Raw genomic sequence first — 26,200 nt, 5'->3', positions numbered from 1 at the left:
CTCATGTAGTGTCTAAAAGTAAGTGTTCTTTAAAAGCAAAGTAGCATATGTACTGCTACAGGAGATATCCTAGTGATCTAAGCTTCAGATCTGGAATAACTAGACTCCTTGGAAGCACATAATTATATTTTAATGCAGTGAATTTAAACTATTCATCTTTTCACAGTAGGCTGAGTACCATGTAATTTACCATTTGAGCATATTTGGGATGGAAATAAAACAGAGCTCCTATTTGTGCATTCAGGGTTCCATGACACTGCTCGTAAGAGTACATCGTTGTCTTGTGTCCTTGGCCATAATTTTCCTTCTCCGCTATTGTGCAGTGCCATGTTTATGGTTGCCAACATATATCCCATACTTTGCTGCACTTCACTGTGCTATGTCTGGGGTTTTATGGTAGCACTTTGAGGAGCCTTAAGAATGAATAATACTCAGTTACTGTTTTTCTAATAAAGGTCTGTTTTTGGGAATAGCACATAGGAGTAGAATTAAATAAGGTATTTAACTATAAGTCATAGTTTGGGTTATACCTTAAGCAGCTATTTTCATATTTGGAACTGACTCCATTTAGTTTAACTGTATAAATTTGGATATGTTCATCTAGAGCTGGGCATAATTAGCACTTGGTATATTTCTGCTAACAATTAAACTCCGCCTGGGGTCCTGGCTGCTGGCACTGCCCAGCACCCTAGAGGCTGGCCTTCCCCCACCTGGCACCCCAGAGGCTGGCCCTGCACCCTGGCGGCAGCCGTGCAGCTGTGGTCCCAGCTGCTACTGCACCCGGGGCTCTGCTGGCACGCCTGGCTGCCGGGCATGCCAGGAGGGATTCCCAGGCACAGGGCTAGCAGTGGGGCCCCGTGTAAAACATGGGGGTGCTGCAGCACCCTACCCCCCAGTTCCCCAGTTAAATGTTTAACCGATAGAATTTTAATCGGTTACATGGTTACTGCTTTTACACGTTATTTACATCCCTAGTTCCAGGTGTGCTTTCCTACTAGTATGTGTGGTGTACATGCTACTGGAAATAGTATATCATAATGCAAACAATTTATCTTGCCATCAGATGCGTAGAAGATTTATCTTTCAGTCCTTCTGCAGACTTTTAACCTGAGACTTCCTGTAGTACTATATTCCAGAATCTCTCTCTTCTCTAGAGCTTTTGGTCACTTTTTTCTGTTGAACTTCTAATTACTCCATTCTTAGCATTTTTATAGCTTTTTGTGTTTTTAAGAAGTAATTTTGATACTGTTGCTCCTTTTGACTGAGCAGTTAATCAAAGTTCAGAGGCTTGGAGATGTTCCAGTGGTGGTAGAAATTGATGGAGTCTGGTGTTTCCTTGATGCAGTCTTATTTATTTACAAGGAATGTACAAAGTCCTGTGTCTCTGAACACAGAAGGAACCAAGATCAAAAGGAGCAGTTTCTTAGCTTCCAGCCCTCCAAGCTTCCTTAGTCAACACCAGACCCAAAAGCATGCTCCCTAGCTTTACTCCCAGGTACACTTAATCAAAACAATACTCAGCCCAAAAGCTCCTGGGTGGATTCATGCACACTTTTTGTGTGTGTGTGGGGGGGGGGGGGGGGGAGGGCTTATGTTTACAGTTACATTAGATGTGAACCCACCATTCAGTTATCGACTTCAATGGGGTTTTAACCCAACCTATAAGGTTTCACCCAGTTCATAACAATGTTGTACTTTTCTGTAATGCAACAAATGTCTGAGTCTCCTTCAAATTTTGTAGCAAATCTGATAGCTTTTTTGGCTTCAGAGTAAGTATGGCAATTTTCAAGCCAAAGTTATTGGGTGGTGGGTAGCTAAAAGGACTCTAATAGGATTAATTAATATTTTAACTATGGAAGTGCTGTTGCTTTTTCATAATAAGCCCTATGCAGGTTTATGGTTCCTTTATCCTCTAGGGGCCTGACTTTAAACATGTGACATGCACAGTTCTGCTCCTAGACTCCTAGTTTATGCAGATACACGGGGTAATTGTGTGTGCTAATAACCATAGTTATTCAGCTATTGAACTCTTCATATCAAATCTTACTTTTTTTAACATGCCAAAGGGTTTATATAGGTAAATGTATTAACTTTCTAATCTCAAAACTAGGGGACATGAACTAAAATTAAAGGAAGCTCTTTTTCTGCAAATCACTAACACAGTGCTCCTCAACCTTTTCTATATTGGGACCCCATTTTCTGTATAGGGACTACTCTGAGTCCTCCTTATCCCTCTAGACAAGGCTGCTCCCATTTACCGATGTGGAAAGGTCAGGGTGGCCATGTTACCCAAGTTGAGAAAACACACATCATATCACATCTCTGGAGGGAAACATTCAGTGCAAGCCAATGCTGATCAGTGACGTGTTCATCAAGGAAAGTCTTTGCATGATATCTGAGCTTAAACAAGGGATTACAAAACATTTCCATTTCAAAGCCAGCAAGCTTTGATGTAGTAGAGGGGCTGCTGAATGCACACAAAATAGCGAAGAGGCATGCCTTGATGCTTTTACTTCAATTCACAACTTTAGTAGCTTATCAGGTATCTCTTTCAATTTCACTGGAATCTTCTTTATCTCTGAAGCTTCCTGCTGAATTGAACATGTCCTATTGGCTTGCAGTGCAGTAAGTTGGATTCTAGTCAGGTAGCTGCTTTCCTGGCATAGCTTGGACACCATCAAATAGTAAAACACTGATGCCAGTGCAACCCAGCTGCAAGAACTGATTGTTGGAAAGCTGTAAATATTTTCTTTTTCTCCTTTAGCACATCATCTTATCAGTGGACTTTAAAGTGAGAAGTCCTAATGTATGGATACTTCCCATTCAGACTGAGCTAATGTTTGGCTAATGTTAAAAGTTGGGCAAAAGACACATTTGTAGTTTCATCTATATTGAAAATTACTGGTTCTCCTGTACTCTCCTAAACAGTTCCTGAACATCTTCTGCCATGTCATAAATTAATTAACTAAATGTATGATCAGATACAGGAATTGCTTTGACTTGATTGGCAGGAGCAGTTCCCAGTATAACATTAATGACCCCCAAAACACAGGGCACAATCCATGTTTCCTCAGCTGAGGTTTGTAAGCTTTTACTATTTGCAGTGATACAATGTCTGATGCTCAGAGAGTTCTTATGTTTACAGATTTGTCATTTATAGTAAGTCTCCTGATTTTTGTGAAACCATAGGTTGTTTGAGGAATAGTTTTCTTTTGTTAAAGGAGGGTGGTGTACCCCAAATGGTTCACTGCTTCCTCCTCCTAATAGCCATATGCGCTCCCTAGAATCCTTTGTCAACTGCTGTGACAACTCCATTGAAGTGCTGTAGAAGCTGACTAACATTCTAGTTCATTCTTTGGTCTGAATGGGAAGTCAGACTGCAAGAAACACATCAATAAGAAGGAAGAATGATAGGAAAGGGAAGGTTATCATCATCTCCCTGCTGAGTGTTGGGCATTTGACTGGTCCAAAAATAATTGGTCGATTGACTGGTCAAAAATGGTCAAATATTTTAAACCATTAGTTTATTAGAACAGTAACAAAAAAGAGTAGGAGTTCAGGGTCTCTAGTAGGCTTGGCCTTAAAAACTTATGCCCAATTACAAAATGTTACGTTAGCATTTAAATGTGAATGTTATTTAAGACTGAAGAATTACAAAAGAAAAATTAAACAGAAATAAAACAAACATAAGAACTATAAAATAAACCAGGCATTTTTTAAATGTACATATTATACTAGTAACAGAGGGGTAGCCGTGTTAGTCTGAATCTGTAAAAAGCAACAGAGGGTCCTGTGGCACCTTTAAGACTAACAGAAGTATTGGAGCATAAGCTTTCGTGGGTGAATGCCCACTTCATCAGACGCAAGTAATGGAAATTTCCAGAGACAGGTATAAATCAGTATGGAGATAACGAGGTTAGTTCAATCAGGGAGGGTGAGGTGCTCTGCTAGCAGTTGAGATGTGAACACCAAGGGAGGAGAAACTGCTTCTGTAGTTTGATAGCCATTCACAGTCTTTGTTTAATCCTGATCTGATGGTGTCAAATTTGCAAATGAACTGGAGCTCAGCAGTTTCGCTTTGGAGTCTGGTCCTGAAGTTTTTTTGCTGTAAGATGGCTACCTTTACATCTGCTATTGTGTGACCAGGGAGGTTGAAGTGTTCTTCTACAGGTTTTTGTATATTGACATTCCTGATATCTGACTTGTGTCCATTTATCCTCTTGCGTAGTGCCTGTCCAGTTTGGCCAATGTACATAGCAGAGGGGCATTGCTGGCACATGATGGCATATATAACATTGGTGGACGTGCAGGTGAATGAGCCGGTGATGTTGTAGCTGATCTGGTTAGGTCCTGTGATGGTGTTGCTGGTGTAGATATGTGGGCAGAGTTGGCATCGAGGTTTGTTGCATGGGTTGGTTCCTGAGTTAGAGTTGTTATGGTGCGGTGCATGGTTGCTGGTGAGAATATGTTTAAGGCTGGCAGGTTGTCTGTGGACGAGGACTGGCCTGCCTCCCAAGGTCTGTGAAAGTGAGGGATCATTGTCCAGGATGGGTTGTAGGTCACTGATGATGCGTTGGAGAGGTTTAAGCTGAGGACTGTAGGTGATGGCCAGTGGAGTTCTGTTGGTTTCTCTTCTGGGCCTGTCTTGTAGCAGGAGTCTTCTGGGTACACGTCTGGCTCTGTTGATTTGTTTCTTTATTTCCTTGTGTGGGTATCGTAGTTTTGAGAATGCTTGGTGAAGATCTTGTAGGTGTTGGTCTCTGTCTGAGGGGTTGGAGCAGATGCGATTGTACCTCAGTGCTTGGCTGTAGACGATGGATCGTGTGGTGTGACCGGGGTGGAAGCTGGAGGCATGAAGGTAGGCGTAGCGGTCGGTGGGTTTTCGGTATAGGGTGGTGTTAATGTGGCCATCGCTTATTTGTACGGTGGTGTCCAGGAAGTGGACCTCCCGTGTAGATTGGTCCAGGCTGAGGTTGATGGTGGGGTGGAAGCTGTTGAAAGCATGGTGGAATTCTTCCAGGGCCTCCTTCCCATGGGTCCAGATGATGAAGATGTCATCAATATAGCGTAGGTAGAGAAGGGGCATGAGTGGACGAGAGCTGAGGAAGCGTTGTTCCAGGTCAGCCATAAAAATGTTGGCATATTGTGGGGCCATGCGGGTGCCCATAGCGGTGCCACTGGTCTGGAGGTATATATTGTCACCAAATTTGAAATAATTGTGCGTGAGGATAAAGTCACAGAGCTCAGCAATAAGTTGTGCTGTGTCATCATCAGGGATACTGTTCCTGACAGCTTGTATTCCATCTGTATGTGGGATGTTTGTGTAGAGAGCCTCTACATCCATGGTGGCTAGGATGGTGTTTTCTGGGAGGTCACCAATGCATTGTAGTTTTCTCAGGAAATCAGTGGTGTCACAGAGATAGCTGGGAGTGCTGGTGGCGTAGGATCTGAGTAGGGAGTCCACATATCCAGACAGTCCTTCAGTGAGAGTGCCAATGTCCGAGATGATGGGGCGTCCAGGATTTCCAGGTTTGTGGATCTTAGGTAGTAGATAGAATAACCCCGGTCGGGGCTCTAAGGGTATGTTGATTTGTTCCTGTGTTAGTGTAGGGAGTGTCCTGAGTAGATGGTGCAGTTTCTTAGTGTATTCCTCAGTGGGATCTGAGGAAAGTGGCCTGTAGAATTTGGTATTGGAGAGTTGTCTGGTAGCCTCCTTCTGGTAGTCAGACCTGTTCATGATGACAACAGCACCTCCTTTATCAGCCTCTTTGATGATAATTATACTAGGTAAGTGGTGGGCCAGTTCTTCAAGCATCTTGTTTTCATTATCATCTCTTTATCTGCTTCAACTGCTTTGTCTATATTTTTGTTGACGTCATCAGTATCTCCTTGTTCTTCATCAGATGAATACTGAGTTAAATCTTCATCTGCCATTTTCTTCTCTAATCATAAATTATGATTCATGGTCACCAGTTTCCCAGTAGTGGAGGTCTTCAGTCTATTTGGGTTTTTGAATGGATGGTTCCCCAAACCAACCAGTTTCTTTCTGCACATGCAGTTGAACACTGAAGTGTTAAAAAGAATTTCTGCCACTGTAGTTAAAGAGCATTATTCGACATTGGTGAGGCCTCATCTGGAATACTGTGTCCAGTTTTGGGCCCCACACTACAAGAAGGATGTGGAAAAATTGGAAAGAGTCCAGCGGAGGGCAACAAAAATGATTAGGGGTCTGGAGCACATGACTTATGAGGAGAGGCTGAGAGAACTGGGATTGTTTAGTCTCCAGAAGAGAAGAATGAGGGGGGATTTGATAGCAGCCTTCAACTACCTGAAGGGGGGTTCCAAAGAGGATGGAGCTCGGCTGTTCTCAGTGGTGGCAGATGACAGAACAAGGAGCAATGGTCTCAAGTTGCAGTGGGGGAGGTCCAGGTTGGATATCAGGAAAAACTATTTCACTAGGAGGGTGGTGAAACACTGGAATGCATTACCTAGGGAGGTGGTGGAGTCTCCTTCCTTGGAGGTTTTTAAGGCCCGGCTTGACAAAGCCCTGGCTGGGATGATTTAGCTGGGAATTGGTCCTGCTTTGAGCAGGGGGTTGGACTAGATGACCTCTTGAGGTCCCTTCCAACTCTGATATTCTATGATTCTATGACCCAACCCTTTCCAGCGTGATGAAGGAGCAAACTGTTTTGATTCAACTGCTGGGATTGCATTTCAAATTGTTTTATGACTTTTTGCTTTATAATTTGCTACCTCCATCAGAATTGCTAGTTTCTATTTCCTTTAAATTGGCAAAAGCCACCACGAGGTCACAGTGTGAATCAAATACATCATCAGAAAGGTCTTGGCCCTGAACATGTGCTCCAGAAGGTAGGCAACATTATGTATGGAGTGATCACTTGATTTTTCTGTGATATTATTTTGTTGTCATTTTCTCTTTAGCTTTTGTAAGTGGATTGTATTCAGTACTCTCACAAATATGTTTCTTGACATTCAAGAACTATCATTATCCATATTCTGAATGGACTGAGCTTATGGGTTCAAGCAGTGAAATGAATTTTGAGTTTCGCATCCAAAAGATACTGTCATCAAGAATGTGAGTGTGGATACTCGGGGGCATCATCCAGCTCATCGTTCTTCAACAGCAGCTGATTGAAGAGCCTTCTTGCATCTTTGAGATATTTAATAGAGATTTCCTACTGAGTATGACATGGCTCACTCAGTGTGGATAAAATGAAGGGCTGTACTAAGTGATGATGAAAAATGGCTTCTAGTAAATGTTTGTTTTTTGAGAATCTTGACAATGCTTTTCACTTTTGACACATGATGAGAAAGTTATCAGATCTTTAACATCACCAGTGAAAAGCTGCATTATCTGGGCAGCACATCCATAACACACAAGGTCTGGATACTGATTTATTAACAAAGCCAGGCAGCTTTCATATCAGCTGCATTGTCAGTCACAACTGAAATTCCCTTCAATGGACAAGTTCTCTGATTACATTTTTTAATTGGTCAGCAATATATTGAGCCATGTGATGAAACTCAGTTGTGCATTGATTGTGGAATTGCCACCATGAAGTTGCTTACATTCTCATTGTGAATGTTGCACCATCCATCAGACACTAAAGACGTGAGGAGTTTGTGCAATAAGAACACCAACTCTTTTTTCAAGTTGTCCATTTTGGGATTCAGAAGACTTCCTGCAACCATTTCCTACTTGACACTTCGTAAATTAGATACAACTTATGAAGAAATTCTAGCATATAAGGATTTTCAGCCATATGACATTATGTATTGCTAGCATGAATAACTTTAGCAAACATACAGTCAGGTTTGTTTTTCTGGTCATTGGACATTCTGTTCAAAAATGTCTTAATACCAATTTGATGAACATCTGAAGACTTTCCTGGATTAGGAGTTTTTGATGCTATAGCAGATGAAGTAGTAAAATTTGTATTAAAAGATGAAAAAATGGAATTAGCTTCACTTTAATTGTCGCTCATATTACTGTCTTCATCAAAAGACTACATGCTTTCTGATGCTGCTGCCAAAAGCGAAGTAGGGAAATGCACAGAAGAAAACAAATTTTGTTGCAGACTAATTTTCCATTTCTTGGTGTTTGACTGGACACACACATCACAAAAATTCAACAAGTGTTTCTCCATTCTGTCTACATGTGTCGCATTCTCAGAAGAATAGAATGTGCACTTAGCTTTAACAGTTTTTCCATGTCTAGTTAAAAAAAAAAAAAACACAAATTATTTAGGCCTTCCTGGACTCTGTATAATTCATTATCACTGTTATTAGTGTCTCACTATTTCTGGGATGCTCTCTAGATTATGAAGTATCTCTTCTATTTCAATCAACCAGTAGCCATTCAGTTCTATTTCTAACTGCTGCTATCCCAGAAGATTCCAACCAATCAGTGTTTTAGGACATGCTGCCCCTTCTTTCCAGGACCCCTATAGACTTCTAGATAACATGAAGAGAGAGGGAGGCAGACAGCTCTGTAGCACACCAATGGACTCATAAGCAGGAGGAGGAGGAACAGAATAGAAAGGGAGGTTCCTCTACCAAAATGTGATGTCATACTCCTCTCATTAGCATAGAACTTTTCATATTATCAGTAATGGTTGGCTGAGGATGTGTGTCATGACCAGGACAAGGGTGGTCAGATCTAGTGGTTAGGACAAGTATCAGAGGGGTAGCCGTGTTAGTCTGAATCTGTAAAAAGCAACAGAGGGTCCTGTGGCACCTTTGAGACTAACAGAAGTACTGGGAGCATAAGCTTTCGTGGGTAAGAACCTCACTTCTTCAGATGCAAGACGTCTGATTAACCTGATTAACCAGGGGTCTGGAGCAGTGACAGGCAGGCAGTCTGTGTTGTTGCTCAGGCAGCTACCCTTCATGGCTTCCTTGTTTAAGTACTGGTGTTGGCCACTCAGAGGGCTGCGAGGGGCCACCACTCAGGTTCTGCTGGCCCATACCTTCTGCCAAGCCCAGCCTCACAGGGTCCTCCCATGGAAGCTCAGTTTGAGCCTCCTATGGTGATGCAGAGGCATCAGCAGCTGAGAACCCCCCCTGTCCAGCCCTGCAGGTTCTAATGATAAGTGGGCAAGAGGGAGGTTATGAATGGGATATTTGTTGAGGGGAGGAGTGGCGGTTTATTTACATGGGCATTTAATGTTGGCTGTTTGCTTTGAAAGTGCGGGGAGAGGTGCTGGGGCAATTAAAAGCTGTGATACTTTTGTTTAAGGAAGAGGCTTAATGTCTGGACATTTTTTTTCTCTTTGTGTTGGGGGAGAGGGTTAATGACTTTGAACCCTCCTCTCCTCCCACTCCCTTCTGAGTTAGTTTCTTTGGGGCAGGAAGTGTGTCTTTTAAATTGTTTACTGTGCTTTGAAAACTGCTATGTACATTAATGATATAAAAATACATAATGTGTTTGTTATAGAAGATTTAATGACACATCAAGAAGATGCTCAGCTTTCAGTTGGTTCACCTTTTTCCCAACAGGTGGCACTAGCATATAGTAAAGGGTATTGATCAAGACATTTAAGTAGGCTTGGTAACAGATGGCACCATGGTGCAATCAAAAAGATAGGCCACTGCCTACATCTGGACATTCTTACAGGAGTATCTGACAGGTGGTTAAATAATAGGGGGCTAGTTATTGGGCAGATGACATTATTTGACCAGTCAGTTGACCGGCTTGCCAAGCCTAGCCTTGATGCCAGGCTCCATGGAATAGTGTAGGGCACATGCAACAATAGTCCAGTGTATTTAACCCTTGAGCAGAAAATTGGAGAGCAAGAAGCAGCTGCAGGCAGGTCCCAGCAGAGCAGGGAGACTAAACAGAATGTTAAAAAGTCTCTTGCATCTGAAGAAGTGAGGTTCTTACCCACGAAAGCTTATGCTCCCAATACTTCTGTTAGTCTTAAAGGTGCCACAGGACCCTCTGTTGCTTTTTACAGATTCAGACTAACACGGCTACCCCCTCTGATACTAAACAGAATGTTAGGTGCTCGGCTGCAGCAAACTGGCAAATGCTGTGGCAAAAGTTCTGATTTTATGTTATACTGAAAAAATGCCAAATTCCATTGTTGTAGATTTGTATAGTCCACAGGGCTCTGGCTGAAACGATTCAGGCAGTTCACATGTCTTAGCTATTATTTCAGGTTGTCCATAGATTCAGACAGGCATCACTGCTTTGGTTTATGCTCACTCATGGTTCGAGGTTATGTCTGTGACCATGAAGGCTATAAAGATTTTTTTTTTTTTTTTAAAGAAAGCATAAAAAAGAGAGGAAAGGTAGGGTTGTCATGATCCCTCAAAACCTCTTTGTGACCTCCAGACTGAGAATCCCTGTTCGAATACAAAAGGCAGTTAACATGGAATATTCAACTGAGGTAGTGGAAGAAGCAGCTAATGTTGGTTATTATTTGTAAGAAAGAGGGCAGGAGCCAATAGCCAGTCAGTAGAGGAGAAAGTAGATGCTACTCACTTACAAAGAGTCCCCAGTCAGGAATCAGGGCTCTAATGTACTCAATACTGCCTATGTGTACACATGCACACGCACAAAAGTAGTCTGAGATCATTAGTATCTGATCTGGGTACTGCCGGGCGGGGGACTAACTGGGGTTCCTCTTTCTCCCTCCATCCCTGCCTCTCCTGGTGCTACAGTACCTGCTGAGTGTTCTTGTTTGGTACTGTTATCAATAGAAAATATTGCAGATTCTAGCTTGGGAGCTGCATTGGATTCAGTGGATTTCCCTGCTTCCTTTTGAGGCATGCTGTTAACATATTTTAGTGGTGTTTCTTTTTTATATTAACCCTAAAATGTTCGATAGTTGATGAAAATAACATATAGCACAGACTAGCGCTGTGCAGGAGTCGTATGGCCTTCCTCACTGCACAGATGTAACCCTTTGATGTATTTATCACGGGTGCAGACTCCTAAAAGAAGCATGTTCTGAGCACTGGAGCCAGACCTTCTGATGTTCTATTTTCAGAAGAGTCTCATGATATTTAGTGTCTTTTAAAGCTTCTCAGGCTCTTACAGTATTTGAAAACTTTTGTCTTTATTTGTATTGAGAGCCTAGAGATTAACGTAATGATGGCATATGTGTACTAATGGCTACGTTAAAGCTAGCGAACGCCTCTAAAACAGATTTTGAATCCGAGTTGCAAAATAATCAGAACTGCTTGGTCTATTCTGATATCTATCAGTGAAACGAACTAGCATGTGGTACTGAGCCCTTGGTTAAAAAAACCCACACTTGTAAAAGGTCTCAGTACTGTTCACCGCTGGTGTTCTATACTTTCAACAGTTTCAAAAGAGGATAGTACAGTGGATCAAACAGATATATATTCTTTTTATAAAGCTAGGTAGTGTGTGTTAAACATCTTAAATGTAGGCTTTTATAACCATTTAATATTTATTAAAATGCTTTATAAAATCTAGATGCAGAAAATGTTATTTCATAATGTATGTTTGTTTTTTTTACAGACGGGGAGCCAAAAACAGAGAGCAGCACTGGCTGTAGGTAAGAATTGTAACTTATCTATCACTGTGTAAGTGCATTGGTGGGGAGAGAATTGGCCAAGGGAACTAAAACTATAAGCTTTTAAAAGATAGCAAATGGAAGAATATTGTTAAGCTAGCATTAATTGTATCTTGAAGGAAAAGCTCCAACTGGCTACTTTAATTTTAGAAATGTACAAAGCTCATTGGGAATTACTTAGATTTTCAGACTAGAAAAGAATGCCTGAAACTTATTCGTGGTTGTTTGCAGTGCTATGGCAACCATGTTGGTCGCAGGGTAGATGAAAGAATATCTTTTATTGGACCAACTTCTGCTGGTGGAAGATACAAGCTTTTGAGCTTCTTATCTTCCACCATCAGAAGTTGGTCCAATAAAAGATATTACCCCACCTACCTTTTCTCTCATTTATTCATTGTCTTACTTTTAACCTTCAGAAGGTAGGAGAGAGTATAAATATGCTTGATCTACTAATTTTTTTCATTGAGATTCACTTTATACAGTATCTTGCCAGGGAGAAAACAGATAAAGGAGTCTTGCTTCTGCATTGCTTCTTCAGCATCCTAACACAGTCTTCAACTTAATTAACAGTGAAGGAATAAGAAGATAACTTGAAGAAAGCTCATCGAAATGGCTTTCATTTAAAGAAACATGGGTTCTGAGCATATAAATCATTGATAGCCTTTAAAAATGATGATGACCTTCAAGGGCAGTGTTTCTTAAACTCTTTGGAAGACCTACACAAAGAGAAAACTAATTGCTTCAGATCTTTGCTACACACTAAAAATGCTTTCTTAATGTGGCTACAGTTGCATCTGCTTTTGGATCTTTCCTAAACCAGATGTTTATCTTCAAAACAAGCAACATCTTCTACCACCTTTTTAAGATTCTGTGAAATGAGGAAGGGGTGTGCACTATAAAGTCCACACCCCTTTTAGCTTTTTGTCTTGCAGTCATATAAGTTAGCACATAGAACATCGTTTTATTGTACCTCCATGTTTATCTGGTGTTGTGCCAACACTGCTGGCTGTCTCTTAGCTAGAGATGCTGAAGAAGATACCACTGGCACCGGACAGAAGAAAAATGAACCTTACCTCTTAGTTTTGATGCATCATCAAGAAAGCGTTTGAATCACAGGGGGAAAAATTACCTGCACCTGTCTGATTAGTGTTGGGAGTAGTGTCAAGAAGTCTCTTCATTGCCAGTGAAACTAACTGTCTTATTTAAGGAATGAGAATGTAGGGGGATAGGAACATAGTTTATGAGATTGTTCTATATAGAGAAGTGTGGCACTGAGGGATATGTCACTTTCCCAATGTCACATGGGAAGTCTGTGGCAAAGCTAGGAATTGCCTCGATTGCCTGGGTCCTGGTCCAGTGCCTGAACCATAAGTCCATCTTTCCTTTCCATTCTTCAGCTTAGGTTATGAGTTCTTACTAGTAATACTGTAAAAACATAGTCACTAGTGAACTAATTGATTGGTGCGCAGTGTAATATAGTAGTGGCAAGGAATTTAACTGATTTTTAGATATCTGCTTGTTGACTTTTATAGTCTCTTCTCCTCTTGATGGAAAAGAGCTTTTTATGTATATACATTGTCCACACATCAAAAGGTGGTTAAACCTTTTTGTGTCTGCATACTTGTCTCTCTATTTTTTTTTTTTTTTTTTTTTTTTTTTACAAGAAAGTTTGATATATCGCTGACGCCTCTAAATGTAATTTTAAGTGCTTCGGAGTGAGATTCCTGGAAGTTCTGATATTGGCTGTCTCCTCATTAAAAATCAGATATCCAAAGCAGGGAATATTTTCATAGTCTACAAGATCACAAGTAGGTAGAATTTAGGATTATGAGCAAATAGTAATATATGTAGGTCAAGAGAACTTGTTCAATATTTGCTTTAGAATGTATACAGGGAAACATAAAGAAGTCTTTTACAGAAGAAGGGTGTAAACTGCCCCCCATGGTAGTGACTTGGCACAGTTCAAGGACAAGACTTCTAGTAAGTGAGCTGCCATACCAAATAAAGAACAAAACCTCTCAAAATATAATGTTGCAAATTAATTCCTATAGTATTAGCCAATAACTATGTTCTTGTCAACTGAAGATAAGACCGTGAAAGTGCCTATACTTGTTCTTTGCAGTTATGACAGTGTGGAAAAACATGGCCTAAGCAAGGTCTAAATGTGAACATAAATTGGCTTCCTGAGAGTCTAAAGTATAAATATGAAAGTCCAAGTGTTAAAAATCTTTAGTGTTTCCATTTAATTCTACTCTTTTTCAAAGCTTTCATATATTTTAATCAATAAAACACTGGCTTCCTTTGGAGACGAAGTCTTTCTTTTAGAGCTGCAACCCAAATTTAACAAGTGGAGTACTGTTGGGCCAACATTTTAAAGGATGGCTTTTATCCCTGTAGCTTTTGCCCTATTTTATGGATGCAAAAAGTATGAGCCTCAAAATCTTCATATTGAGTCGCCCAAAGATTTGTGGCAGCTATTTTAGTATTTGAAAATCTCCAATTTTGATTTTGGGAATGGAAGCAATATCCTTCCAGGAGCCAAACGTAACCTGCTGCCTCTGTCAACAGTTAACATAGCCGGAATCTATCATGATGTATTGGCTCAGTCTCATCCAAATTCTGCCAAACAAATGGGACTGCACTTAGTAGGTATGCTGGAAATTGAGACCTTCTACAAGTCAATCTGATGGACTTCCAATACCAAAATTGAACCACGCCTTTTCAGGTTCTTGGCTCTGAAGGCTACAGGAGCTGAAGTGCTCTCTTGTCCTTGGAGCTGGCCTGTATTTTTCCTAGTTAACTCTCATAGGTTGATAGTTAAATGTATAGGAAAAACAACTTTATATCTTTCAAATACTGAATGTGTCTTCTTTACTGGCTGATATACAAACAAAACTTAGGACTGGGAGCTAGAATATGGAAATGAGGTATTTACATAAATAGGTGGTTATCGATAATTATCACAGTCATGACCATTTTGATCTGTGATGGTGGTTGGTTAGAGTGAACTAAGGGTTTTCATTTATTTTGAAGAATCTTCTCCTGTTTTGCTGTAGTTTTATCTAATACTTTTTCTCTAGCTACGGTGCATAGAAACAACACATTGTTTGCATTACTTGATCAGATCGCAGGATTAGTGAGGCATTGTGGACAGAGACCTTCATGTACTTTCCACTGTTCCAATAACATTTTTTTACCTGAGGCAAAATGAATGTTCAGGTCACAGTCTAGCGTCAGGATAGCTGGGCACTTAAACTGGCATTTGGGTGGGGAAATAAAGTTAAGTCTACTGGGAGTTTTGCTGATTCAAGAAGATATGGTTGGAATAAAAGTTATTAAATGACTCCTCTCTTCTAGATAAGTGAAATTCACACTAAAAATACAATAAATCAGTAGATAATAGATCTCAGAGTGAAAATATTTGAATTTTTTTCTGAATGATGTCTTGAGGAAAAACTTGTAAGTTTGAAACTTTAAATGGATAAACCTATGATGTGAAAGTGTTAGATTTTTTTTTTTAAGGAGTGGTTAGTGCTCAATAGTGGTTAGTGGTTTCAGGTGCTAGACTGGCAGCCCTGAAATAGAAAATCCTGTATTACTGCTGTAAAACACAATAAATATGCATAGCACTTTACAAAGAGAGTAAGACAATCCTTGCACTGAGAATTACAAAATTTAGCCACAGAAAAGGCAAGCTTTCCCACCTCATCCCTTTTGTGAAGGTGTCACTTCTAAAAGTGAAGAAGGTATTCTTAATCACTTAATGTATGGCCTTTGGGCTAACACTACAGCTGTAACTATCAAGTATGTAGTATGGTCTCTATAACCTTGGACACCCATCCTTTAGAAAATATACTAAACCCATCAATTTATTTCAAATAATCTACTGACCAGGCCTGAGGTAATGATTTCTCTCATTGGATATTAACCTGATCTGGTTCAAGGGTGAAGGTCTGTATCCCAGTCTAAATCACTGAGCCTTCCAAAGCACCTTGCGAAATTTTTAATATGTCTTGCAGCTTTATTTATGAATTTCTTGATACTTTTCCCATGACTGTGTAAAACACTAATAGAATGAAGAAATTTTAAGTGTCTTTGAAAGGAAACAAATGTATCAATGTCACAAGGTGGTACCAGTGATTTGAGGATCTTGGTTGACACAGTGTACCGTGCAGAAGAAGAGGAACTGCATGCCTGGGGATATGCAGAGAAGAATCTACTATGATAATTGTTTCTCTGATGTTGTGATGAGTATTTCCCCTGGTCTGCAAGGTCAAGTTGTAAATGAATGACCTCTCCAGGTGGAGATGTATTACTACAAGAGAATTTGTATTTGAAATATTGAAACCTGAAGGCACAGACTGCTTGCACTTGAATGTAAATGTGCTGTAACTAAGACTGGTGGTGTAATATTACTACTGTTTACACCGGGCATTGAACTCAACTTTGAAAAATTGTTTCCTCTTTTCCATTTATTTATTCTAAGAATTATTTAGATCTGTTATCTTTCAGTACAAACTGTTTAACTTAATAAGGACTGGCGAATAACTTTTTTATCTTTAAAAAAAAAAATACAACTTAATCATGATGCAAATACAAAACTAAATGCAAAATGTGTGTTTGGAACACCTAACCAACAGAGATCTGGAGGTAAGATAGAGAGTACATCCTTTAGCTCACGTCCTTATGAAAAGAAAAAGTACATTGTTAATAGTCAAGTCTGTCTTAACCCTGGATTTACACACTCCAAGATGAACTGCACCCAGTTTTTGGCTGTGGGTAAGTCAGTTCACAAAGCATAGTAATTATTCCAGAATAAAAGTGACTTCTGTTCCGCAGCAGTGTCTACATGGTGAACTTTTCTTATTCTGCAATGTCTATGCTAGCCAATTTCCCTGTGTACATGAGGCCTTCCGCTGGCCCCCACTTCTCCAATTCTTGAAGAAAGTTCCACAGAATCATTAGTGTCTGCACAGAATAGACCATATTCAACTCAAGGTCTCATCAGTGATTCATACACAAGAAAGAACATGATATTCCATTTTTCTTTCAAAATGAAGGGAGTGGAATCAATCCTGCCAAAACTTTGAAACTATGATTTCAGGGAATTTAGGTGTTGCTTTGCTCACTAAGCCATTTCCGCTGGCAAATGATGAGATCCTGGGAAGAAAGGTCCATGATTTGAACCCCCTAAACTCTGCCACATGGGAGACTATTAATACTACTATAAAAAATGTCACTCCCATCAAAATAGTTTAAGTAAAAACAAATGTTTTACTTTCCTCTGAAATTAGAAGGAAACTTATTCACAACTCAGATATTAATAAAGAACGGCTCAGCTGTGCAGTCCTATAATCTGATGTCAAACTTCTTATGAGGAACACTCCAAGTAGATAACAATTTGAACAGAACATAAGAATGGCCGTACTGGGTCAGACCAAAGGTCCATCTAGCCCAGTATCCTGTCTTCTAACAGCGACCAATGCCAGGTGCCCCAGAGGGAATGAACAGAATAGGTAATCATCAAGTGATCCATCCCCTGTCACCTATTCCCAGCTTCTGGCAAATAGAGGCTAGAGACGCCATTGATGGACCTGTCCTCCATGAATTTGCCTAGTTCTTTTGTGAACCCTATTCCATTACTGCTTTAATTTCAGTGAATGCAATATTTTTCTTGTCAAAGAACAATGCATAAATTATTCTAACTGCAGAATTGAAGGGCCACTTATGGAAAAACATTGTAGTTTAGTAGAATATTGTTCCAAGATAAACTGGTCTGTGTGAAAACTATTATGGAGTTCTTGTAGTGGCTCTTTTAAGAGGTACCACTAGATGTCAGTCATGGAAAAGAATACACAAAACTTAAATTCCATGGGGAGAATATTAAACAGTAAAATATGCTCTAAGTAATTTGTGTATTAAATAGCTAAAGCATAAATAGATTTCTGAGTTGCTCATATGAAATTCATGATAGTTTCCATTCTCTAATCTGAATCATGCATTGAAATAAGTAAGTGTCCATAACTCTAAATTTACATCTTTTCCGTGTTAAAAAATAAATAAAAATTCCACGAGAGCTGTTCTGTCATTGGATTTTAAACCTGCATCTCTGTTGTTGAGTGGTTACGCAGCCTAAATCAATAGTATCTATAAACATTAGTAGGGGTCTGTTTTTTTCCGACTCTATAAATTGAGCATTCTCAATGAGCAGTTGAGCAGTTTATTTATAAGCTTGTAGAAGTGTCTGAATAGCTGCTAGATGTTCAACTAAAAATCTATTGGAATAATCCTTTCCAAGCTGGACGTTAAAGCTTGTTTGCACAATGCAGTTCCTGAGTTACAACGTTAGATCCTTAGTTCCCTTAGGCGAACCTCATTAGGTAACATCTATAATACTAGTATTCAGCGTGTTTCAGTAGATGGAGATGGTTACATTTTTTAGTATTCCTGTTCCTTCATATGGCTCCATTGGAGAGGGGGGGAAATAGCTATGGAGTTGGGACAGTAATGTGGACTGCATTTAGAGCCAAGTAAAATATTAAGATCTTTCTGGACCCTTTCTGTGAAAGGATTAACTAGTATGATTGCTTACAAATCTCTCTGCATTCCTGGAGCCTGCCATCAGCCTTGAAGGCTGAATGTAGCTAGCTCCTCTGAATTCCACAATATTGATGGGGAAGCTTCAGAGAATAACCTCAACTTCCCATTTCCTCTTCCCTCCCAATCACAAACTGTATATTTCATGAGGGAAGAAAGCAAATAATTCAGACCAATTGGGAAGCTACTTTCTGATGTCATGCTCAGGCCATTAGCTGACTAATCTAATTTTGGGACATCATATATTCAGAAAATAACTGTTGTTCATTAAGCAGGGAAGAGATGGTTATCTATTTGTGATACATTCTAATAAAAACATGTTCCGTGTGCCTTAAAAGACAGAGTTGCCAAATTGATTTCCAGCTGTCTGTCAGTCTCTGCCTTTTTATTGTGATATGGGTGGTCTATCAAGTATGCGATGTTGTGGAATGTGTCTTTCCAACTGGTAGCATGCTGTTTTTCCAGAGGCCAAACAAACAGCATGCTGAAGAGATGAGGGGATTCTCAGTTACAAATGCTTGACTGACTTAAAAACTTCTATAGGATCCAGTTCCCAACAAAGAAAATAAATGGTTTTCATGTTTTTAATGGTATGTATTCTTGCATGTCTGAGGGTTGGGAGAGGAAGCTCAACCAGAATACCGAGCCTGGATTTAAGGTAACTGGTTGTAATTAAGCACAACACCTTAAATATATTGAACATTGCTATTGATTTTAAACATCATAGCTGTCAGTGTTAATGTGCATTTAAATGCAAATAGTAAACCATCACAGGAATGTTTTAGTATTTTCTTTTTTACCTCTACAAAGATGAGTTGATTTATTCTTTAAACAGCCTCGTTGATTACAAATATATCTCCCTGTATTTGTACATTATCTGAGTTAAAAGCATGGCAATTTTATACCTCACATCTTTTACATTTGGCACCATTCTTGATTCTCATATTTTCTTACATAAATACTAAAACGGGGTTTATCATTCATTGAGCATATATTTTGTTGTTCACCAGTTGAGAGCAAAGTACTTTAATATACAGTTCCCCTCAGAGAATCGGTCTGTAATGCTTGGGAATTTGGTTAAATCATGTACTTGTATTAAATTTCCTCTGGATTCAGTAAAAAAACTGAAATCTGTCAGGGGTGTTTTCAGCATGAGAAGGGCATGCGTGCGAGTTTTGTTTTGAAAATATGCCTTTGCTTTCCGCTTGTCTGATCTTGACATTGCACTCAGCATCATACAGCCCCATAAGGCTGTAATGGGCCAAATCATTGTAATCAAATGTGGCATTCCATATGTCTTATTTTTTGAAAGTAGGTCAAGTTTGAAACCATTTTCTTAGCTAGCCCTTCTGTTTCCCACAACCTGTTCCAGTGGCCTAAGCATTGGGAAAAATACCTTGAGTGCCAGGAGGGATTATGGGCAGCTTCACAGGGATAGTCAGAGTTTTGTGGACTGAGTGATTAAGTAGTAGCATTTATTTTCTCTCTAGCTTTATCTTGCTAGCTTTGTGGCAACAGAAAAAAGTACAGTAGAATCTGAGTTACAAATACCTCAGGAATGGAGGTTGTTTGTAACTCTGAAATGTTCAAAACTCTGAACAAAACATTATGGTTGTTCTTTCAAAAGTTTACAACTGAGTATTGACTTAATACAGCTTTGAAACTTTACTATGCAGAAGAAAAATGCTGCTTTTGACCATCTTAATTTAAATGAAACAAGCACAGAAACAGTTTCCTTACCGTGTCAAATCTTTTTAAAACTTTCCCTTTATTTTTTTAGTAGTTTACCTTTAACACAGTACTGTACTTTATTCCCTCACACACACACACACACACTCACACTCACTCCCCACCAGCCTCTTTTTTGTGTGTGTCTTGTCTCTGCTGCTGCCTGATGGTGTATTTCTAGTTCCAAATGAGGTGTGTGGTTGACTGGTCAGTTCATAACTCTGCTGCTCTTAACTCTGAGGTTCTAATCTACAGTAATGCTGAGGAGATCTTAAAAAAATAAGAACTTCAGTTTTCACTAATATTGAGTTAAGTTTGTAAATTAAATCAGTAAAAATAACTGGAAGTAGGCAGCTAGAGGTATGAGGCCAGAGAGAGGTTGCAATCTTGGTCACTGTCTGACTCCTTACTGGAACAGGGTGGGGCTGAGAGGGAAGCTGGAAGTGAACACCCCCGTGATTCTGGGGACTGGGCATGATCATGAATGGGAAATGAACGCAACAGTGCTTCACAACATATTCAGTTGATGGGGAACCCCAACAATAGACCTGCTTGCTACTTACCGGAACAAGAAATGTCCCTGCTACTGTTCCAGAGCCAGACTGGGGAAACAGTTCCTAAGAGATACTTTCCTCCTTCAATGGGCAGAGACCTGCTATATGCTTTTCCTCCATTCCCTCTGATATCGAAGGTCCTATTAATAATTCAGGAAAAGTCAAGAGTTATACTGATTGTGCCCACATTGCCGAGACAAGTGTGGTACCCGTGCATGACATAGCTAGCAATGTGTCCTCCAATTCTTCTTCAACCCAATCCTCACCTACTCTCTCTAAATGATGGACAGATCCATCAGCCCAACTTACAGATCCTCCGGCTTCAGGCTTGGCTCCTTGTGGTTCCCACACAGAGAGAGCTGCTGCTCCAAGGAGGTGATGGAAGTGTTACTACACTGTAGGAAATCTATGACTCATCGCACTTACCTGCGAAAGTGGAAACAATTCCAAATTTGGTGCAGTTCCAAACAAGTTGCTCTGACATCTTCCTCCTTTCCCTTAATCCTACATTATATACTAGATGTTAAAAGGGCTAGTCTCTCTCTTAGCTCACTCCAAGTACATTTTGGGCCATAATGGCCTTCTACCAGCAGGTGGTTGGATATTTGGTATTCACCCATCCAGAAACATGAAGATTCCTCAAGGGCATAGGAAAACTATTCCTGCACACCAAACACCCAACTCCAACATGGAACCTCAGTCTAGTTCTAAAGACTCTAACTAGACCACCCTTTGAACACCTGAAATGTGCAATCAGAGGTGGGGGGAGCAGATATACCTACAGTGTAGCAGCCATAGGGACACACATCTCGAAGAACCATCGTTACTGCACAAGATGAGTAACTTCTTCTTATCCTATTCACTTCCACATGTATCTCCCTTCCCTCAAAAGCTTATTACAAAAAGTGCCCTTGTTACTTCATCTAGGAGCCGTAGAAGAGATTCTACAGAAATATGGAAAAGTTTTTACTTCATTAGTACTTTCCTCCAAAGTACAAACGGGGAGTCTTTGTCCTATCCTAGACTTGAAGAGACTGAACAAATGTATATACCACTACAGTTTCAGGATGGTAGCAGTTACCTCAATCTTTTTATTCCTGTCAGGTTCAAGACTAATTTGTGGCTCTCAAAGGATGCTTGCTACCATGTAGCCATCCATCCAGCCCACAGGTAGTGCTTGGGTATCACAGTGGAGTCAAATCATTACCAGTACAAGGCACTGTCATTTGGATTCTCCAAAGCACACAGGGTCTTCATGAAATGCCTTGCTGTGGTAGCAGTCCGCATTTGCCCATACTTGGAGGACTGCCAGATGACAGGTATATCATAGTGGGAGAAAGTAACAAACCTGTAATGTGCTCTACCCCTTTTCATCCAGCTGAGCTTTCTAGAGAACTGAAAATAATCATTTACCCCAGCACATATGATAGAGTTCATAGGATCCTCGATTGACTCCAGATCTGAAAAAGAATACCCGCCCAAGGACAGGTTCCAATCACTACAAGCTTTCACTCATTCTCTAGTTGTCATAACCAGCTACAACAATATGAACATGTCTTGCAGTGCTAGGCCACATGCTGGCATTCATGTACATGATTTGATGACACTTGCCAGACTTTCAGCACTGGCTCAGACCAGTCTATTATCTGGTGAAATGTCAGACAGACTAGAGGGTCTTAATACCACAACATATTATTGCAGAGCTGGCTTAGTGTTTGGAACCCAAGGGACAGGTTGGAGAGCTCATTTGGAGCACCTACAGACTCAAGGAACTTGGTCCCCAAATCACATGATTAGTTCAGAGACCTCATTCTGGCCTGTATGACATTCTTACCTGTCCTCAAAAACTTGGTGTTGCAGATCTTCACAGATAGTATGATAGTTATGCTATACATTTGCAGTCCCCAAACTGTGAGACCTAAGCTTGTTGAAAGTGGTACACTATGACTGTCCCCTTTAAGGAGTATTGGAACCCAGGGCCAGCTAATCCCTGTTCCATAATATATAGCCCCTTTGTAGAAACAGAGATCTGCTTCAAGGGAGCAGCAGACTAGATGGAGAATGGGCCAGATGTTAATCAGGTAGCTACCTCCTTTAATATACAACCCAGCTGTTAGGTGACTCCCAGGAGGAGAAAGAAGGCAGATAGCTTGGAGAGGACAATTGCAGGGGAGCACTGAGTCAGGAGAGAGGCTCCCTGGGATGGAAGCCGCCTAGAATCACAATACAGCCCAAGTTGGAGGGCCGTGGGGCCCCTGAACCCCAGGAAGGAGTTGAGATCAGCACATGAGGAGACTAATAGGAAAGACTTTCCAGAGATTCCAGGGACTGCAGTGGAACTGGCAAAGCTCTCTGGCTCAGAGGGAACTGGAGGGGAACTGGGAATAAGAGCAGCTTGGAGCTCAAGTTGCCTGGTGCCCAGGTAAGGATCAGAGACCCATTTTCAATAGAAGACACCTTGCCAGATGGCTTCTCAGCTGAGGAAAAGAAAGAATTGATTGAACTGTCATATGATGATGGACTCAAGCTCAAATTCAACAAAGTGCAGCTCGGCGACTTTTCGCTTAAAACGAGAGGAGTTAGCCTTATAATGGACAGAGCTCTGAAACTTTTGATGCCTTTCAGCACTACATAGCTCTGCAAGACTGGCTTTTCTGTAATTGCTATTTTTTAAAAAAAGTAAAGTTCAGTGATGATAGATAGTATCTCTTATGGAGAGGCTTGGCAGAATTCAATTTTAATTTTTTTTTAAATAATTTTGATGGGTAATATGTTTATTTTTTTAAGCTCTTTTCAATTTTTATCAATTAAAATGTTCTGAGTTGTGCAAAATTATGGGTTCAAAGCCTTTTTTTTTTTTTTTCCTTTTTTCCTTTTTATAGATTTTACATTTTCAAATTTGTGGGAAATTATGGGCGGGTCAGACAATTATTTAATGAAGACAGATGTTGAGATTCAAAAAGTTAAATCTTTGCAACCTATAAAACACAAGTTGTCAGCATCACATGTCTAAATACCCTTATATCAAATTCTCAAGTAGCATCTTTCTAACTTTGCCTATCTGTAAATTTCAGTTATTATCGATGGAATTTTTTTTGTTGGTTTGTGAGTGTATGGTGAAATCAATATTTACTGACATTTACTGATAAAAATCTAATCTTTCCAAATCTACTTATGAACAGGCATTGCTGGTACATCCTGTTTCAGAAGTGACCAGTACTGGCTTAAGAAATGTTGCACTTATTTATAATATAGGCTGCTGGTGTGCTGAGACCACTGTTATCATGATGACTCTTTGTATTCCCCTTCTCTCCCGGTCTGCATCCGTTTATCTCATGTCTTTTACTAAGGGTACGTCTATACTTACCCACTGTTTTGGTGGCAAGCAATCGATCTTCTGGGATCGATTTATCGTGTCTTGTCTAGACACGATAAATCGATCCCGGAAGTGCTCGCCGTCGACGCCGGTAATCCTGCTCCGTGAGAGGTGTAGGCGGAGTCGACGGGGGAGCCTGCCTGCCGCGTGTGGACCCGTGGTAAGTACCTTTAAGTTCGAACTAAGATACTTTGACTTCAGCTATGTTATTCATGTAGCTGAAGTTGCGTATCTTAGTTCGAACTGGGGGCTTAGTGTGGACCAGCCCTTAGATTATGAGCAACTTTGGGTAAGGTCCATCTTTTTTCTCTGTACAGCGCCTAGCACAGTGGGAGTCTGGTCCATGGTCCTACGCTAATATAAATAATAGCGCTGTTCATCCTAATAGATCCCAAAACACTTGACAAATTGAGTATCACTGGTCCCATTATAGAATCTACCTTAAGGTGAAACAAAACAACTGTGTATATTTAGCAAACACACACATTAAGAAAAGAAAGAGTAAAGAACACAGTATTTTGTAAAACGTGATGTGATATTTTAGTCGTTGAAATATAACTGCTTGAATTTGGCCAGGACCATAACTCATATCTCTGGACTTTATAAAGAGCACAAGGAATTTTTTCCTGATGATCAAGACACTCCTTGCAAATCTCATCCAAAACCATTTCCCCTGCCTTTGGTAGCATAGTGTCTTTTAATCCCATTCTGGGCTATTGGATCAGTGCAGACATGGAAGGAAGAAAGCTATTTCTCAAATCACCAGCGCCATTTCCTGTAACTCCTTAGTTTTCTGTTGAGATCAATCAACAAGGAACTGATTTAGCCCAACTTTGCCTAGCCTTGTGTATATCAGTATTTGAACTGAGCATGTAATTACTGCATTTTGGGGCACTTAAATTGGGTGCAGCCTTTTCTTTTGAAAGCTGAATACAGTATATTTTTTTCACTGTTGTATGATGGTAAGGCTTTCCTTTTTTTCTTCAGAATACATAGCTATTTGGGCCTTTGTCTAAATTATTTATATTAGGGCTGTTGGTGCTCCTGTAAACCCCAAGCTCCTCTCTGTTCATAAGACAGGCACACAGTTATTAAAAAAGCAAATTAGCCTTTCCTATGTATTGAAGTATATTAGGTTTCCCCCCCTTTTTTATACTATATTTTCGATGCATTGAAAATCAGTTGATCAGGAAATATTCTGAACATTACTAGGTGGCTTAAATTTTTGAGAATTCAAAGTGGGGAGTTGTGGTCATAATCCACTGTTATGAAATGCAGAAAGCATTACTTTCTTTCAAGAGCCCAGACTTCATATACTATGAAAACTTTTGGGAGCCTTGAGTAATTTTTTTCACGTTTGTTCTGAAACTAGCTAGCAAAACCAAATATTTTCTAATTTGACTGTCTTTTGTTTCTGCGTAACAATTTTTCATTTAGTTGATACTATTTAGTGTCTAAATAACGAACATTTGTTCCCAAGCCTATCTGTCTTCTAATTTTAAACTGAAATTTAAAATATATATAGTTTTAGGCCTTTCATAAGGAATCATAATGGTTGTCTGAGCAAATGCTATATAAAGATTTTTTTTCTGCTGATAGTTAAAATAGTTATATCTTATAAACGCTCTATTTACTCATGAATTCATTGTCTGAGAAGTCTGCTCACCTCTAAATTCTAACTGGCACAAAATGACAAGTCCAGGCATCATTGTATTTGTGCAGCACATTACTTCTGGCTATATTTGGTCAGAGTAGAAATTGAGAAAGACGAATTCCTTATGTGTGCTTCTCTTTTGTGGGAAAAGTGCACTAAGCAGTTTACCTTTAGGTAATCTCATTTCTGTTTATAAATCCAGCATGTGTTCTGTGATATTTCACCATAGGGCTTCAATGAAGCATGGCAACAGTTTTATTTGTTAACCTTATTCCTAGAAAAGAAACTTGGAACAGTAGATTCCTGCAGGAAATGAAAATCTATTATATGAAGACACTTGTGACTGAGGAGTTGTTAGGCACAAAACTGTATTTCCCCTCTAGCTTATTTTAGGAAGAGAGAGGGATTTTATTGAACAGTCCACAATTTTTAAAACTCCCCTCAGATGATGGCTATAGATTTTTCCAAGAATGTTTATCTTCTCAACCTAGCAGTGCACTCTCGCAGACCCACTTAATCTGACCATGTGGTTGCAATGATGGCAGAAAATTCCTGCTTCTGTAACTAATGTCTGGCCCAAAACAAAACAAGTCAGAAAACAAAAAGATATATAATTTTAGAACTGAAAGTATTGGAGGGAACTTTTGGGTGGCTTAAGGATGTGCATAAGGATATTTATTATGTATAGTTAAACTTAAATATTTGTTTCTCTTTGAGCAGGTAA

At 39.9% G+C, this 26,200-nt stretch overlaps 1 protein-coding gene across 3 annotated transcripts in view; it reads left to right on the top strand.

Moving 5' to 3' along the window:
* Nucleotides 1-26,200, top strand: part of CYRIB (CYFIP related Rac1 interactor B) — a 77,499-nt gene that overhangs the window by 7,088 nt on the left and 44,211 nt on the right. For 2 of the 3 annotated variants that reach the window (XM_034763618.1, XM_034763620.1), the window contains exon 2: nt 11,513-11,549. The gene's annotated coding sequence lies outside the window, so the exon portion shown is untranslated. The remainder of the gene's footprint in view (nt 1-11,512; nt 11,550-26,200) is intronic. The other variant, XM_034763619.1, reaches the window with a different exon arrangement.

This window comes from Trachemys scripta, chromosome 2, assembly GCF_013100865.1.
Source record: "Trachemys scripta elegans isolate TJP31775 chromosome 2, CAS_Tse_1.0, whole genome shotgun sequence".
NCBI classification, from domain to species: Eukaryota; Metazoa; Chordata; order Testudines; family Emydidae; genus Trachemys; species Trachemys scripta.
Note: the sequence above shows the minus strand (reverse complement) of the source record. Positions and strands in the feature narration are given on the sequence as shown.